Genomic DNA, 14349 nt, shown 5'->3' with positions numbered 1-14349 from the left:
GGGATAAAAGCAGGACTGGGGGGCTTGATGGGGATAAAAGCAGGACTGACGGGCATGATGGGGATAAAAGCAGGACTGGGGGGCATGATGGGGATAAAAGCAGGACTGACGGGCATGATGGGGATAAAAGCAGGACTGACGGGCATGATGGGGATAAAAGCAGGACTGACGGGCATGATGGGGATAAAAGCAGGACTGACGGGCATGATGGGGATAAAAACAGGACTGGGGGGCATGATGGGGATAAAAGCAGGACTGACGGGCATGATGGGGATAAAAGCAGGACTGGGGGGCATGATGGGGATAAAAGCAGGACTGGGGGGCATGATGGGGATAAAAGCAGGACTGGGGGGCATAATGGGGATAAAAGCAGGACTGACGGGCATGATAGGGATAAAAGCAGGACTGAGGGGCATGATGGGGATAAAAGCAGGACTGAGGGGCATGATGGGGATAAAAGCAGGACTGATGGGCATGATGGGGATAAAAGCAGGACTGGGGGGCATGATGGTGATAAAAGCAGGACTGAGGGCCATGATGGGGATAAAAGTGGGACTGGGGGGCATGATCGGGATAAAAGTGGGACTGACGGGCATGATGGGGAGAAAAGCAGGACTGGGGGGCATGATGGGGATAAAAGCAGGACTGAGGGGCATGATGGGGATAAAAGCAGGACTGGGGGGCATGATGGGGATAAAAGCAGGACTGGGGGGCATGATGGGGATAAAAGCAGGACTGGGGGGCATGATGGGGATAAAAGTAGGACTGGGGGGCATGATGGGGATAAAAGCAGGACTGACGGGCATGATGGGGATAAAAGTGGGACTGGGGGGCATGATGGGGATAAAAGTGGGACTGGGGGGCATGATGGGGATAAAAGTGGGACTGAGGGGCATGATGGGTATAAAAGCAGGACTGAGGGCCATGATGGGGATAAAAGCAGGACTAAGGGGCATGATGGGGATAAAAGTGGGACAGGGGGGCATGATGGGGATAAAAGTGGGACTGAGGGGTATGATCTTGATAAAAGCAGGACTGAGGGGCATCATGGGGATAAAAGCAGGACTAAGGGGCATGATGGGGATAAAAGCAGGACTGGAGGCATGATGAGGATAAAAGCAGGAATGAGGGGCATGATGGGGATAAAAGCAGGACTGGGGGGCATGATGGGGATAAAAGCAGGACTGACGGGCATGATGGGGATAAAAGCAGGACTGGGGGGCATGATGGGGATAAAAGCAGGACTGGGGGGCATGATGGGGATAAAAGCAGGATTGACGGGCATGATGGGGATAAAAGCAGGACTGAGGGGCATGATGGGGATAAAAGCAGGACTGAGGGGCATGATGGGGATAAAAGCAGGACTGATGGACATGGTGGGGATAAAAGCAGGACTGGGGGGCATGATGGTGATAAAAGCAGGACTGAGGGCCATTATGGGGATAAAAGCAGGACTGAGGGGCATGATGGTGATAAAAGCAGGACTGGGGGGCATGATGGGGATAAAAGCAGGACTGGGGGGCATGATGGGGATAAAAGCAGGACTGAGGGGCATGATGGGGATAAAAGTGGGACTGGTGGGCATGATGGGGATAAAAGCAGGACTGGGGGGCATGATGGGGATAAAAGCAGGACTGAGGGCCATGATGGGGATAAAAGCAGGACTAAGGGGCATGATGGGGATAAAAGTGGGACTGGGGGGCATGATGGGGATAAAAGTGGGACTGGGGGGCATGATGGGGATAAAAGTGGGACTGAGGGGCATGATGGGTATAAAAGCAGGACTGAGGGCCATGATGGGGATAAAAGCAGGACTAAGGGGCATGATGGGGATAAAAGTGGGACAGGGGGGCATGATGGGGATAAAAGTGGGACTGAGGGGTATGATCTTGATAAAAGCAGGACTGAGGGGCATCATGGGGATAAAAGCAGGACTAAGGGGCATGATGGGGATAAAAGCAGGACTGATGGGCATGATGGGGATAAAAGCAGGACTGAGGGGCATGATGGGGATAAAAGTGGGACTGAGGGGTATGATCTTGATAAAAGCAGGACTGAGAGGTATGATGTTGGTAAAAGCAGGACTGAGGGGCATGATGGGGATAAAAGCAGGACTAAGGTGCATGATGGGGATAAAAGTGGGACTGAGAGGTATGATGTTGGTAAAAGCAGGACTGGGGGGCACGATGGGGATAAAAACAGGACTGGGGTGCATGATGGGGATAAAAGCAGGACTGGGGGGCACGATGGGGATAAAAACAGGACTGGGGTGCATGATGGGGATAAAAGCAGGACTGACGGGCATGATGGGGATAAAAGCAGGACTGGGGGGCATGATGGGGATAAAAGCAGGACTGGGGGCATGATGGGGATAAAAGCAGGACTGGGGGGCATGATGGGGATGAAAGCAGGACTGACAGGCATGATGGGGATAAAAGCAGGACTGACAGGCATGATGGGGATAAAGGCAGGACTGGGGGGTATGATGGGGATAAAAGTGGGACTGAGGGGTATGATCTTGATAAAAGCAGGACTGAGAGGTATGATGTTGGTAAAAGCAGGACTGAGGGGCATGATGGGGATAAAAGCAGGACTAAGGGGCATATTGGGGATAAAAGTGGGACTGAGAGCTATGATGTTGGTAAAAGTAGGACTGGGGGGCATGATGGGGATAAAAGCAGGACTGACAGGCATGATGGGGATAAAAGCAGGACTGACGGGCATGATGGGGATAAAAGCAGGACTGACAGGCATGATGGGGATAAAAGCAGGACTGGGGGGCATGATGGGGATAAAAGCAGGACTGGGGGGCTTGATGGGGATAAAAGCAGGACTGACAGGCATGATGTAGATAAATGCAGGACTGGGGGGCATGATGGGGATAAAAGCAGGACTGGGGGCATGATGGGGATAAAAGCAGGACTGGGGGGCATGATGGGGATAAAAGCAGGACTGGGGGCATGATGGGGATAAAAGCAGGAATGAGGGGCATGATGGGGATAAAAGAAGGACTGGGTGGGCATGATGGGGATAAAAGCAGGACTGGGGGGCATGATGGGGATAAAAGCAGGACTGAGGGGTATGATGTTGATAAAAGCAGGACTGAGGGGCATGATGGGGATAAAAGCAGGACTGAGGGGTATGATGTTGATAAAAGCAGGACTGGGGGGCATGATGTTGATAAAAGCAGGACATGGGGGCATGATGGGGATAAAAGCAGGACTGGGGGGCATGATGGGGATAAAAGCAGGACTGAGGGCCATGATGGGGATAAAAGCAGGACTAAGGGGCATGATGGGGATAAAAGTGGGACTGGGGGGCATGATGGGGATAAAAGTGGGACTGAGGGCCATGATGGGGATAAAAGCAGGACTGAGGGCCATGATGGGGATAAAAGCAGGACTAAGGGGCATGATGATGATAAAAGTGGGACTGAGGGGTATGATGGGGATAAAAGCAGGACTGAGGGGCATGATGGGGATAAAAGCAGGACTAAGGGGCATGATGCGGATAAAAGCAGGACTAAGGGGCATGATGGGGATAAAAGCAGGACTGATGGGCATGATGGGGATAAAAGCAGGACTGATGGGCATGATGGGGATAAAAGCAGGACTGACGGGCATGATGGGGATAAAAGCAGGACTAAGGGGCATGATGGGGATAAAAGCAGGACTGACGGGCATGATGGGAATTAAAAGCAGGACTGGGGGGCATGATGGGGATAAAAGCAGGACTGAGAGGTATGATGTTGGTAAAAGCAGGACTGAGGGTCATGATGGGGATAAAAGTGGGACTGAGAGGTATGATGTTGGTAAAAGCAGGACTGGGGGGCATGATGGAGATAAAAGTGGGACTAAGGGGCATGATGGGGATAAAATTGCGACTGGGGGGCATGATGGGGATAAAAGTGGGACTGGGGGGTATGATCTTGATAAAAGCAGGACTGAGAGGTATGAGGTTGGTAAAAGCAGGACTGGGGGGAATGATGTCATCATTCATCATTTTATCTACTGTATTATCCTGTCAGTTTTGACCCCAAGACATGAGTGCAAAAAGGAAGAGCTATACCACTGAGTACACACTGTGAAGGCCTCTCTGAGGCTACTGTGTTCCGCTCTCCATTTTCAGTCAGCAGGTGGATGAGTGAAAAGCTATATACGCATGTCTGTATCAGGTCGGAAAGCCTTCTATCCTGAGCTGGAAGACATCATTGGTGAGTGTATTACTGACAGAAGAGCAAAGGCGTTGGTTGAATGCAGGGCTGATATTCAAGCATTTGCCCTTGCAATAGCACCACCGTTTGAAATGGTCCAGAAGGATTTAAAGCATCACAACACTGGTTGGACGGTTTCCTTCAGCGATCTGAACTGTCTCTAAGAAGATCAACAACACTGTTCAAGCTGGAAGATGCTGAAGTTATTAAACGTGCACTTTCATTCAAGTCCTTTGTTGGTGGGATCGACATTTCTATATACCAAACCTGCAATCTGATCGCTATGGATGAAACTGCAGTGTTTATGGGTCAAGCATCTCAAACAGTTCATCACAAGGGTGCCACATCAATCTACATTCCCACCTCTGGGTACAATAGTGCACAGGTTACCCGTGTTTTGGCAATTCGTCTGGATGGAAAGAAAGCCACACCTCTAATTATCGGTAAGGGCAAGAAAGATTAGATTGAACGTGTATCAGGCATTTACATTCTTGAAACCAAAAAAGCCTGGTGCACCCAAGCAGTTATAAGGAAGTGGCTGGATTTAATGCTTCCACTTGTTTTGCGAGGTGACCAAAGAGGTCTGTCAGTCTGTTATTCAGCCAGCGCTCACCGCGATGAAGACACAAAGAACTTCCTTGCAGAGAGAAAAATAGATCAAGTAATTATTCCCACAGGATTGACTGCCTATCTCCAGACTCTTGATATTGCAATAAACAAGCCATTCAAGGACCAATTGCTCATGGAAGTCAATGACTACATTGAAAACAGAATAGAAAGAAAGAAGCGTGAAAACTTTGTGAAGCCCCGTCTGCAAGAGGTCATGACTTGGGTGAAGAAGTCAGGGGATAAAATTACTGACACCTGTGTCGCAATTGCAATGAGCAACCTGGAAATGGAGGCACAAGAAACCCAGGCCGGAATTTGGGGTATGGACACTTATGATGATGTTATTGAAGAAGATGACATGACCATTTTTGAATAAAGGTAGATTTCATTTGTTCAAATTTATCTGTTTCTTGAAATTGCTGTCAATGTTAGTTAAAATAAGCCCTACCCTGAAAATAAGCCCTATGGTGTTTTTTGTTCCCAAAAATTAAGACATTGTCTTATAATCGGCGAAACACGGTATAATGAGCTTATGTCAGAACTAGCCCTTCTGATTGTAAAGTCCCTAATACCAATATTGCACATTTCCCCACTGGAATTATGACATTTGCACTGTACCTCAGCCTTCATGATTCCTATGACAGGGGTTTACCCCCATTTTGAGTCTCTCTTAAACTACCATCTCCCAGCTCCCATCCGGATTCCATGCTCTTTACAGAGACAGCACTGACTAAAGTAGTGAATGATCTGGTCATTGCTAAGTCTAAATCCATTACTCGTCTCTTATTCTTCTAAATTCCTCTGCTGCATGTGACAAGGTGACCATAAGTCTTACACAGTCAGATGCAGTCGCACACCAATCTTACCCCTTATCTATAAATAAAGACTCGGACTACTGAAGTACGGCATGAATGGAGGTGGCTATTTATTGAGTACGGAGGCCTGTTTAAATCTAACTAGAATATTAAATCCCTACTCTAAGCTAAAGGTGGCGTGGAAAAGAACAGTCAAATAATGCATTTATTCATCAGATAAAGAAAATAACAAACATCAAAGGGCCTGCTGCCATTTTGGCCGAGGATTGGCCTTCTACTAGTATCCTTGCCAACTAAAACCAAATAAGCAACAAAATAGTTAGTGATCAACCTTCTGCCACCACCCCTGACCCCTCATACCAAATGCAAAGGCAAAGCTAACATTGAATAAATAACAAAAATACAGTACAAATAAAGAGCACCACAGATCAATACACATTACAGCTTAAATGTAAGTAGTGAGGACTCAATCAACATACAACTAGAGGCTTGAGGCCAATGATGGAGATGAGTATGAAGATGGTCACTGAGTGTTGGAGTAAAGGAGAGCTGTGAGTGACATGTGAAGAGAAGTGGGCTTTGACAACAGGAGGGAAGAGGGCCCTGCTCAGAGGAGCTTACAATCTAGTAGGAAGGGGAGACAGACAGATTACAAGAGGTACAAGCGAGGGGGTGGTGGTTAGATAGCAGGATGTGAGCAGGCAAGGGGTCGGAGAACCAGCTGGTTTATGCAGTGGAAGGGTACGCTTTGATGAATAGGTGAGTTTTCAGTGCCCGTTTGAAGCTTTGCAAGGTTGGGGAGAGTCTAATGGAGCGAGGGAGTGCGTTCCACTGAAGGGGTGCAACACGGGCAAACTCCTGTACTCTAGCATGGGAAGCAGTGATCAGGGTGGAGGAGAGACGACAGTCGTCAGCTGACCGTAGAGGGCGGGAGGGTGTATGAATGGAGATGAGGTTAGAGATATATGGAGCAATGGAAATAGAGATGGCCCTGTATGTGAGTGCGAGGTGTTTGAAGAGGATTCTGTAGGGGAATGGAAGCCAGTGCAGATTTTGTTGAAGGGGAGTGGCAGAATTAGAGCGGCGGGAGAGGAAGATAAGCCTGGCTGCAGCATTGAGGACAGATTGGAGAGGAGCCAGTTGGGATTGAGCGAGGCCGGTGAGGAGAACATTGCAGTAGTCGAGCCGTGAGATGACCAATAAGTGGATGATCAGCTTAGTTGCACTCTGTGAGAGAAAGGGCCTGATGCGAGCAATGTTGCGTAACTGGAACTGGCAAGAATGGGCCAGGGCTTGGATGTGGGGTGCAAAGGAGAGGGAGGAGTCAAGAGTGACACCCAGGCAGCGGAGTTGGGAAACTGGGGAGATGATGGTGTTGTTAACAGTGATAGAGATATTAGTAGGGGGCATAGCTCTGGGTGGGGGAACCCTGTCAGGCCTGAACAAACTCTGCTCTCTGAATGAAATACCACTATGAGAAATAACCAATCCTCTCTCCTGTACCACAGCCCTACTGAGAAGAGAGTTTATCCTATGTCTCACCAGGTTTATGGCACCTGGGCTAATGGCATTGCGTCAAACTCTGCAAGGCACGTTGTCCGACCAAAAGAACTTGCATTTTATGGATATCAAAACGAAGGTCAAGCCCTGATTTACTGGCGAGGTCATTGCACCCTAGGTGTGTTATGATTATCTGGGGTTAATGCTTGCTTAGACTGGTAGGTCTGCAAGATGTTGATTACAGACTGAATTCTGCTTCTATGGCTGAGGTGGTGAAGTCACAGCAGCACCTGAGCCTGATCCTGACTCTATTACTATACCCTGAGTCCGCTGGCACTTGTGCAGGTCTTAGACTTTGCTACTAACAGCCACCTTTCCAGGGCAAACTAGCTCCACCCTGTACTCAGATGCCACCAGGTGTTTCCTGGTGACACAAAGTCCCAACTGAGTAGGGGTACTAGTAAGGGGATAAACTGACTAAACAACACAAAGATTAATTAGGCTCTGCAGATGAACATATACTAGAACAGTGGTCTCCAACCTTTTTGGGGGGCATGAGCTACTTAAGACAAAATAAACTGTCTGTAGAGCTACTAACATAAAAAAGAAAAATAAATCTGCATAATAATCAAAAAATTCCCTATACACATTATGCTACACACTGTAATGCCCCTGACATATTATGCCACATGCCGCAATGCATCAGACACAATATGCCACACACTGCAATGTCCAATATGCCACATACATACCTTCCAACACTGGAGGCAGAGAAGAAGGGACATCTGTGTGTCCTGAAATTAGGGGGCATGACCTACTATGATGGCACTCCTGCGAGTCCACATCCCGCATTTTTCTGCTATGGGGTATGGCCAGCGCTCTTAGAGCTGCTGGCCATGCCACAATGCCCCAATAACCACAGTAATGCCATATACACAATGCCCCCCAGCACTGCCAAATAAACAATGCCCGACTGATTGTGGTGCCATTCTAAATAGATATTCTGGTGGTACTGTGTGCACGTGCCTACGGCATGCACCAAAAACAGTTATTGCCCCATGCCACATGAGGTGCGGCCAATGAAAATGGCTGCACTACATCTGCAGTATCTGCCACTGCACTACATATATGCCCCAAATAGTGCAGTGGCAGATACACATATTCCCCAATAGTGCCAGATACAGATATGCCCCATTAGTGCAAAATACACATATGCTCCCATGGTGCCAGGTATGCCCCCACAGTGCCAGAAACTGGTATGCCCCCACAGTGCCAGAAACTGGTATGCCCCTACAGTGCCAGTAACTGGTATGCCCCTATAATGCAAGTTTTCCAGCAGCACTTACCGTTGTTGTTGCTGCTGCTGACGGGAAGAGGACAGTCTGACATCCCCCTGCAGTGCTCTGCTGTCACTCTTTGTGTTGCTGAGAGGAGAGTACAGCATACCTGCATCTCTCCTTCCCCCCTTACTTCCCTGTGACTAGGCCATCTGCCAATTAAAGCTTGTGGGCCAGCTCCTGATTGGCTGCTGGCCAAGCTCTGATTTACAGATGGCTCAGTCATAGGGATGCACAGTGAGGGGTAGGAGAGATGCGCGATGCGCTCTCCTCCCCTCAGAGGGAGAAGGGAAGTAGCAACGGCGGTGGTGGGTAATGGTGGGACGGGCGGCAGGTGACAGGCAATGGAGGGCCAGGTGCCACCAAGGTGGCACCCAGGTGACTGGATGCAGTGGTTCTCTGACACAGGCAGGATCTCACAGACTGGAGGCAATGGTTCTCTGACACAGGCAGGATCTCACAGACTGGGTGCAATTGTTCTCTGACACAGGCAGGATCTCACAGACTGGATGCAATGGTACTCTGACACAGGCAGGATCTCACAGACAGGATGCAATGGTTCACTGACACAGGCAGTATCTCACAGACTGGAGGCAATGGTTCTCTGACACAGGCAGTATCTCACAGACTGGAGGCAATGGTTCTCTGACACAGGCAGGATCTCACAGACTGGCTGGATGCAGTGGTTCTCTGACACAGGCAGGATCTCACAGACTGGATGCAATGGTTCACTGACACAGGCAGTATCTCACAGACTGGAGGCAATGGTTCTCTGACACAGGCAGTATCTCACAGACTGGAGGCAATGGTTCTCTGACACAGGCAGGATCTCACAGACTGGCTGGATGCAGTGGTTCTCTGACACAGGCAGGATCTCACAGACTGGATGCAGTGGTACTCTGACACAGGCAGGATCTCACAGACTGGAGGTAATGGTTCTCTGACACAGGCAGGATCTCACAGACTGGAGGCAATGGTTCTCTGACACAGGCAGGATCTCACAGACTGGATGCAATGGTTCTCTGACACAGGCAGGATCTCACAGACTTGAGGCAATGGATCTCTGACACAGGCAGGATCTCACAGACTGGAGGCAATGGTTCTCTGACACAGGCAGGATCTCACAGACTGGGTGCAATTGTTCTCTGACACAGGCAGGATCTCACAGACTGGATGCAATGGTACTCTGACACAGGCAGGATCTCACAGACAGGATGCAATGGTTCTCTGACACAGGCAGTATCTCACAGACTGGAGGCAATGGTTCTCTGACACAGGCAGTATCTCACAGACTGGAGGCAATGGTTCTCTGACACAGGCAGGATCTCACAGACTGGATGCAGTGGTTCTCTGACACAGGCAGGATCTCACAGACTGGATGCAGTGGTACTCTGACACAGGCAGGATCTCACAGACTGGAGGTAATGGTTCTCTGACACAGGCAGGATCTCACAGACTGGAGGCAATGGTTCTCTGACACAGGCAGGATCTCACAGACTGGATGCAATGGTTCTCTGACACAGGCAGGATCTCACAGACTGGAGGCAATGGTTCTCTGACACAGCCAGGATCTCACAGACTGGATGCAGTGATTCTCTGACACAGGCAGGATCTCACAGACTGGAGGCAATGGTTCTCTGACACAGGCAGGATCTCACAGACTGGATGCAATGGTTCTCTGACACAGGCAGGATCTCACAGACTGGAGGCAATGGTTCTCTGACACAGGCAGGATCTCACAGACTGGATGCAGTGGTACTCTGACACAGGCAGGATCTCACAGACTGGAGGTAATGGTTCTCTGACACAGGCAGGATCTCACAGACTGGAGGCAATGGTTCTCTGACACAGGCAGGATCTCACAGACTGGATGCAATGGTTCTCTGACACAGGCAGTATCTCACAGACTGGAGGCAATGGTTCTCTGACACAGGCAGGATCTCACAGACTGGATGCAGTGGTTCTCTGACACAGGCAGGATCTCACAGACTGGATGCAGTGGTACTCTGACACAGGCAGGATCTCACAGACTGGAGGTAATGGTTCTCTGACACAGGCAGGATCTCACAGACTGGATGCAATGGTACTCTGACACAGGCAGGATCTCACAGACTGGATGCAATGGTTCTCTGACACAGGCAGTATCTCACAGACTGGAGGCAATGGTTCTCTGACACAGGCAGGATCTCACAGACTGGATGCAGTGGTTCTCTGACACAGGCAGGATCTCACAGACTGGATGCAGTGGTTCTCTGACACAGGCAGGATCTCACAGACTGGATGCAATGGTTCTCTGACACAGGCAGGATCTCACAGACTGGAGGCAATGGTTCTCTGACACAGGCAGGATCTCACAGACTGGATGCAGTGGTACTCTGACACAGGCAGGATCTCACAGACTGAATGCAGTGGTACTCTGACACAGGCAGGATCTCACAGACTGGATGCAATGGTTCTCTGACACAGGCAGGATCTCACAGACTGGAGGCAATGGTTCTCTGACACAGCCAGGATCTCACAGACTGGATGCAGTGGTTCTCTGACACAGGCAGGATCTCAGAGACTGGAGGCAATGGTTCTCTGACACAGGCAGGATCTCACAGACTGGATGCAATGGTACTCTGACACAGGCAGGATCTCACAGACTGGATGCAATGGTTCTCTGACACAGGCAGGATCTCACAAACTGGAGGCAATGGTTCTCTGACACAGGCAGGATCTCACAGACTGGATGCAATGGTACTCTGACACAGGCAGGATCTCACAGACTGGATGCAATGGTTCTCTGACACAGGCAGGATCTCACAGACTGGAGGCAATGGTTCTCTGACACAGGCAGGATCTCACAGACTGGAAGCAATGGTTCTCTGACACAGGCAGGATCTCACAGACTGGAGGCAATGGTACTCTGACACAGGCAGGATCTCACAGACTGGAGGTAATGGTTCTCTGACACAGGCAGGATCTCACAGACTGGAGGCAATGGTTCTCTGACACAGGCAGGATCTCACAGACTGGATGCAATGGTTCTCTGACACAGGCAGGATCTCACAGACTTGAGGCAATGGATCTCTGACACAGGCAGGATCTCACAGACTGGAGGCAATGGTTCTCTGACACAGGCAGGATCTCACAGACTGGGTGCAATTGTTCTCTGACACGGGCAGGATCTCACAGACTGGATGCAATGGTACTCTGACACAGGCAGGATCTCACAGACAGGATGCAATGGTTCTCTGACACAGGCAGTATCTCACAGACTGGAGGCAATGGTTCTCTGACACAGGCAGTATCTCACAGACTGGAGGCAATGGTTCTCTGACACAGGCAGGATCTCACAGACTGGATGCAGTGGTTCTCTGACACAGGCAGGATCTCACAGACTGGATGCAGTGGTACTCTGACACAGGCAGGATCTCACAGACTGGAGGTAATGGTTCTCTGACACAGGCAGGATCTCACAGACTGGAGGCAATGGTTCTCTGACACAGGCAGGATCTCACAGACTGGAGGCAATGGTTCTCTGACACAGGCAGTATCTCACAGACTGGAGGCAATGGTTCTCTGACACAGGCAGGATCTCACAGACTGGATGCAATGGTACTCTGACACAGGCAGGATCTCACAGACTGGATGCAATGGTTCTCTGACACAGGCAGTATCTCACAGACTGGAGGCAATGGTTCTCTGACACAGGCAGGATCTCACAGACTGGATGCAGTGGTTCTCTGACACAGGCAGGATCTCACAGACTGGATGCAGTGGTTCTCTGACACAGGCAGGATCTCACAGACTGGATGCAATGGTTCTCTGACACAGGCAGGATCTCACAGACTGGAGGCAATGGTTCTCTGACACAGGCAGGATCTCACAGACTGGATGCAGTGGTACTCTGACACAGGCAGGATCTCACAGACTGGATGCAATGGTTCTCTGACACAGGCAGGATCTCACAAACTGGAGGCAATGGTTCTCTGACACAGGCAGGATCTCACAGACTGGATGCAATGGTACTCTGACACAGGCAGGATCTCACAGACTGGATGCAATGGTTCTCTGACACAGGCAGGATCTCACAGACTGGAGGCAATGGTTCTCTGACACAGGCAGGATCTCACAGACTGGAAGCAATGGTTCTCTGACACAGGCAGGATCTCACAGACTGGAGGCAATGGTACTCTGACACAGGCAGGATCTCACAGACTGGAGGTAATGGTTCTCTGACACAGGCAGGATCTCACAGACTGGAGGCAATGGTTCTCTGACACAGGCAGGATCTCACAGACTGGATGCAATGGTTCTCTGACACAGGCAGGATCTCACAGACTTGAGGCAATGGATCTCTGACACAGGCAGGATCTCACAGACTGGAGGCAATGGTTCTCTGACACAGGCAGGATCTCACAGACTGGATGCAGTGGTACTCTGACACAGGCAGGATCTCACAGACTGGATGCAATGGTTCTCTGACACAGGCAGGATCTCACAAACTGGAGGCAATGGTTCTCTGACACAGGCAGGATCTCACAGACAGGATGCAATGGTTCTCTGACACAGGCAGTATCTCACAGACTGGAGGCAATGGTTCTCTGACACAGGCAGTATCTCACAGACTGGAGGCAATGGTTCTCTGACACAGGCAGGATCTCACAGACTGGATGCAGTGGTTCTCTGACACAGGCAGGATCTCACAGACTGGATGCAGTGGTACTCTGACACAGGCAGGATCTCACAGACTGGAGGTAATGGTTCTCTGACACAGGCAGGATCTCACAGACTGGAGGCAATGGTTCTCTGACACAGGCAGGATCTCACAGACTGGAGGCAATGGTTCTCTGACACAGGCAGTATCTCACAGACTGGAGGCAATGGTTCTCTGACACAGGCAGGATCTCACAGACTGGATGCAATGGTACTCTGACACAGGCAGGATCTCACAGACTGGATGCAATGGTTCTCTGACACAGGCAGTATCTCACAGACTGGAGGCAATGGTTCTCTGACACAGGCAGGATCTCACAGACTGGATGCAGTGGTTCTCTGACACAGGCAGGATCTCACAGACTGGATGCAGTGGTTCTCTGACACAGGCAGGATCTCACAGACTGGATGCAATGGTTCTCTGACACAGGCAGGATCTCACAGACTGGAGGCAATGGTTCTCTGACACAGGCAGGATCTCACAGACTGGATGCAGTGGTACTCTGACACAGGCAGGATCTCACAGACTGGATGCAATGGTTCTCTGACACAGGCAGGATCTCACAAACTGGAGGCAATGGTTCTCTGACACAGGCAGGATCTCACAGACTGGATGCAATGGTACTCTGACACAGGCAGGATCTCACAGACTGGATGCAATGGTTCTCTGACACAGGCAGGATCTCACAGACTGGAGGCAATGGTTCTCTGACACAGGCAGGATCTCACAGACTGGAAGCAATGGTTCTCTGACACAGGCAGGATCTCACAGACTGGAGGCAATGGTACTCTGACACAGGCAGGATCTCACAGACTGGAGGTAATGGTTCTCTGACACAGGCAGGATCTCACAGACTGGAGGCAATGGTTCTCTGACACAGGCAGGATCTCACAGACTGGATGCAATGGTTCTCTGACACAGGCAGGATCTCACAGACTTGAGGCAATGGATCTCTGACACAGGCAGGATCTCACAGACTGGAGGCAATGGTTCTCTGACACAGGCAGGATCTCACAGACTGGGTGCAATTGTTCTCTGACACGGGCAGGATCTCACAGACTGGATGCAATGGTACTCTGACACAGGCAGGATCTCACAGACAGGATGCAATGGTTCTCTGACACAGGCAGTATCTCACAGACTGGAGGCAATGGTTCTCTGACACAGGCAGTA

The sequence above is a fragment of the Crinia signifera genome, chromosome 1 (genome assembly GCF_055691185.1).
Source record: "Crinia signifera chromosome 1, ASM5569118v1, whole genome shotgun sequence".
Classification (NCBI taxonomy): Eukaryota; Metazoa; Chordata; class Amphibia; order Anura; family Myobatrachidae; genus Crinia; species Crinia signifera.
The sequence above is the reverse complement of the archived record's forward strand: the minus strand, read 5'-3'. Positions refer to the sequence as shown.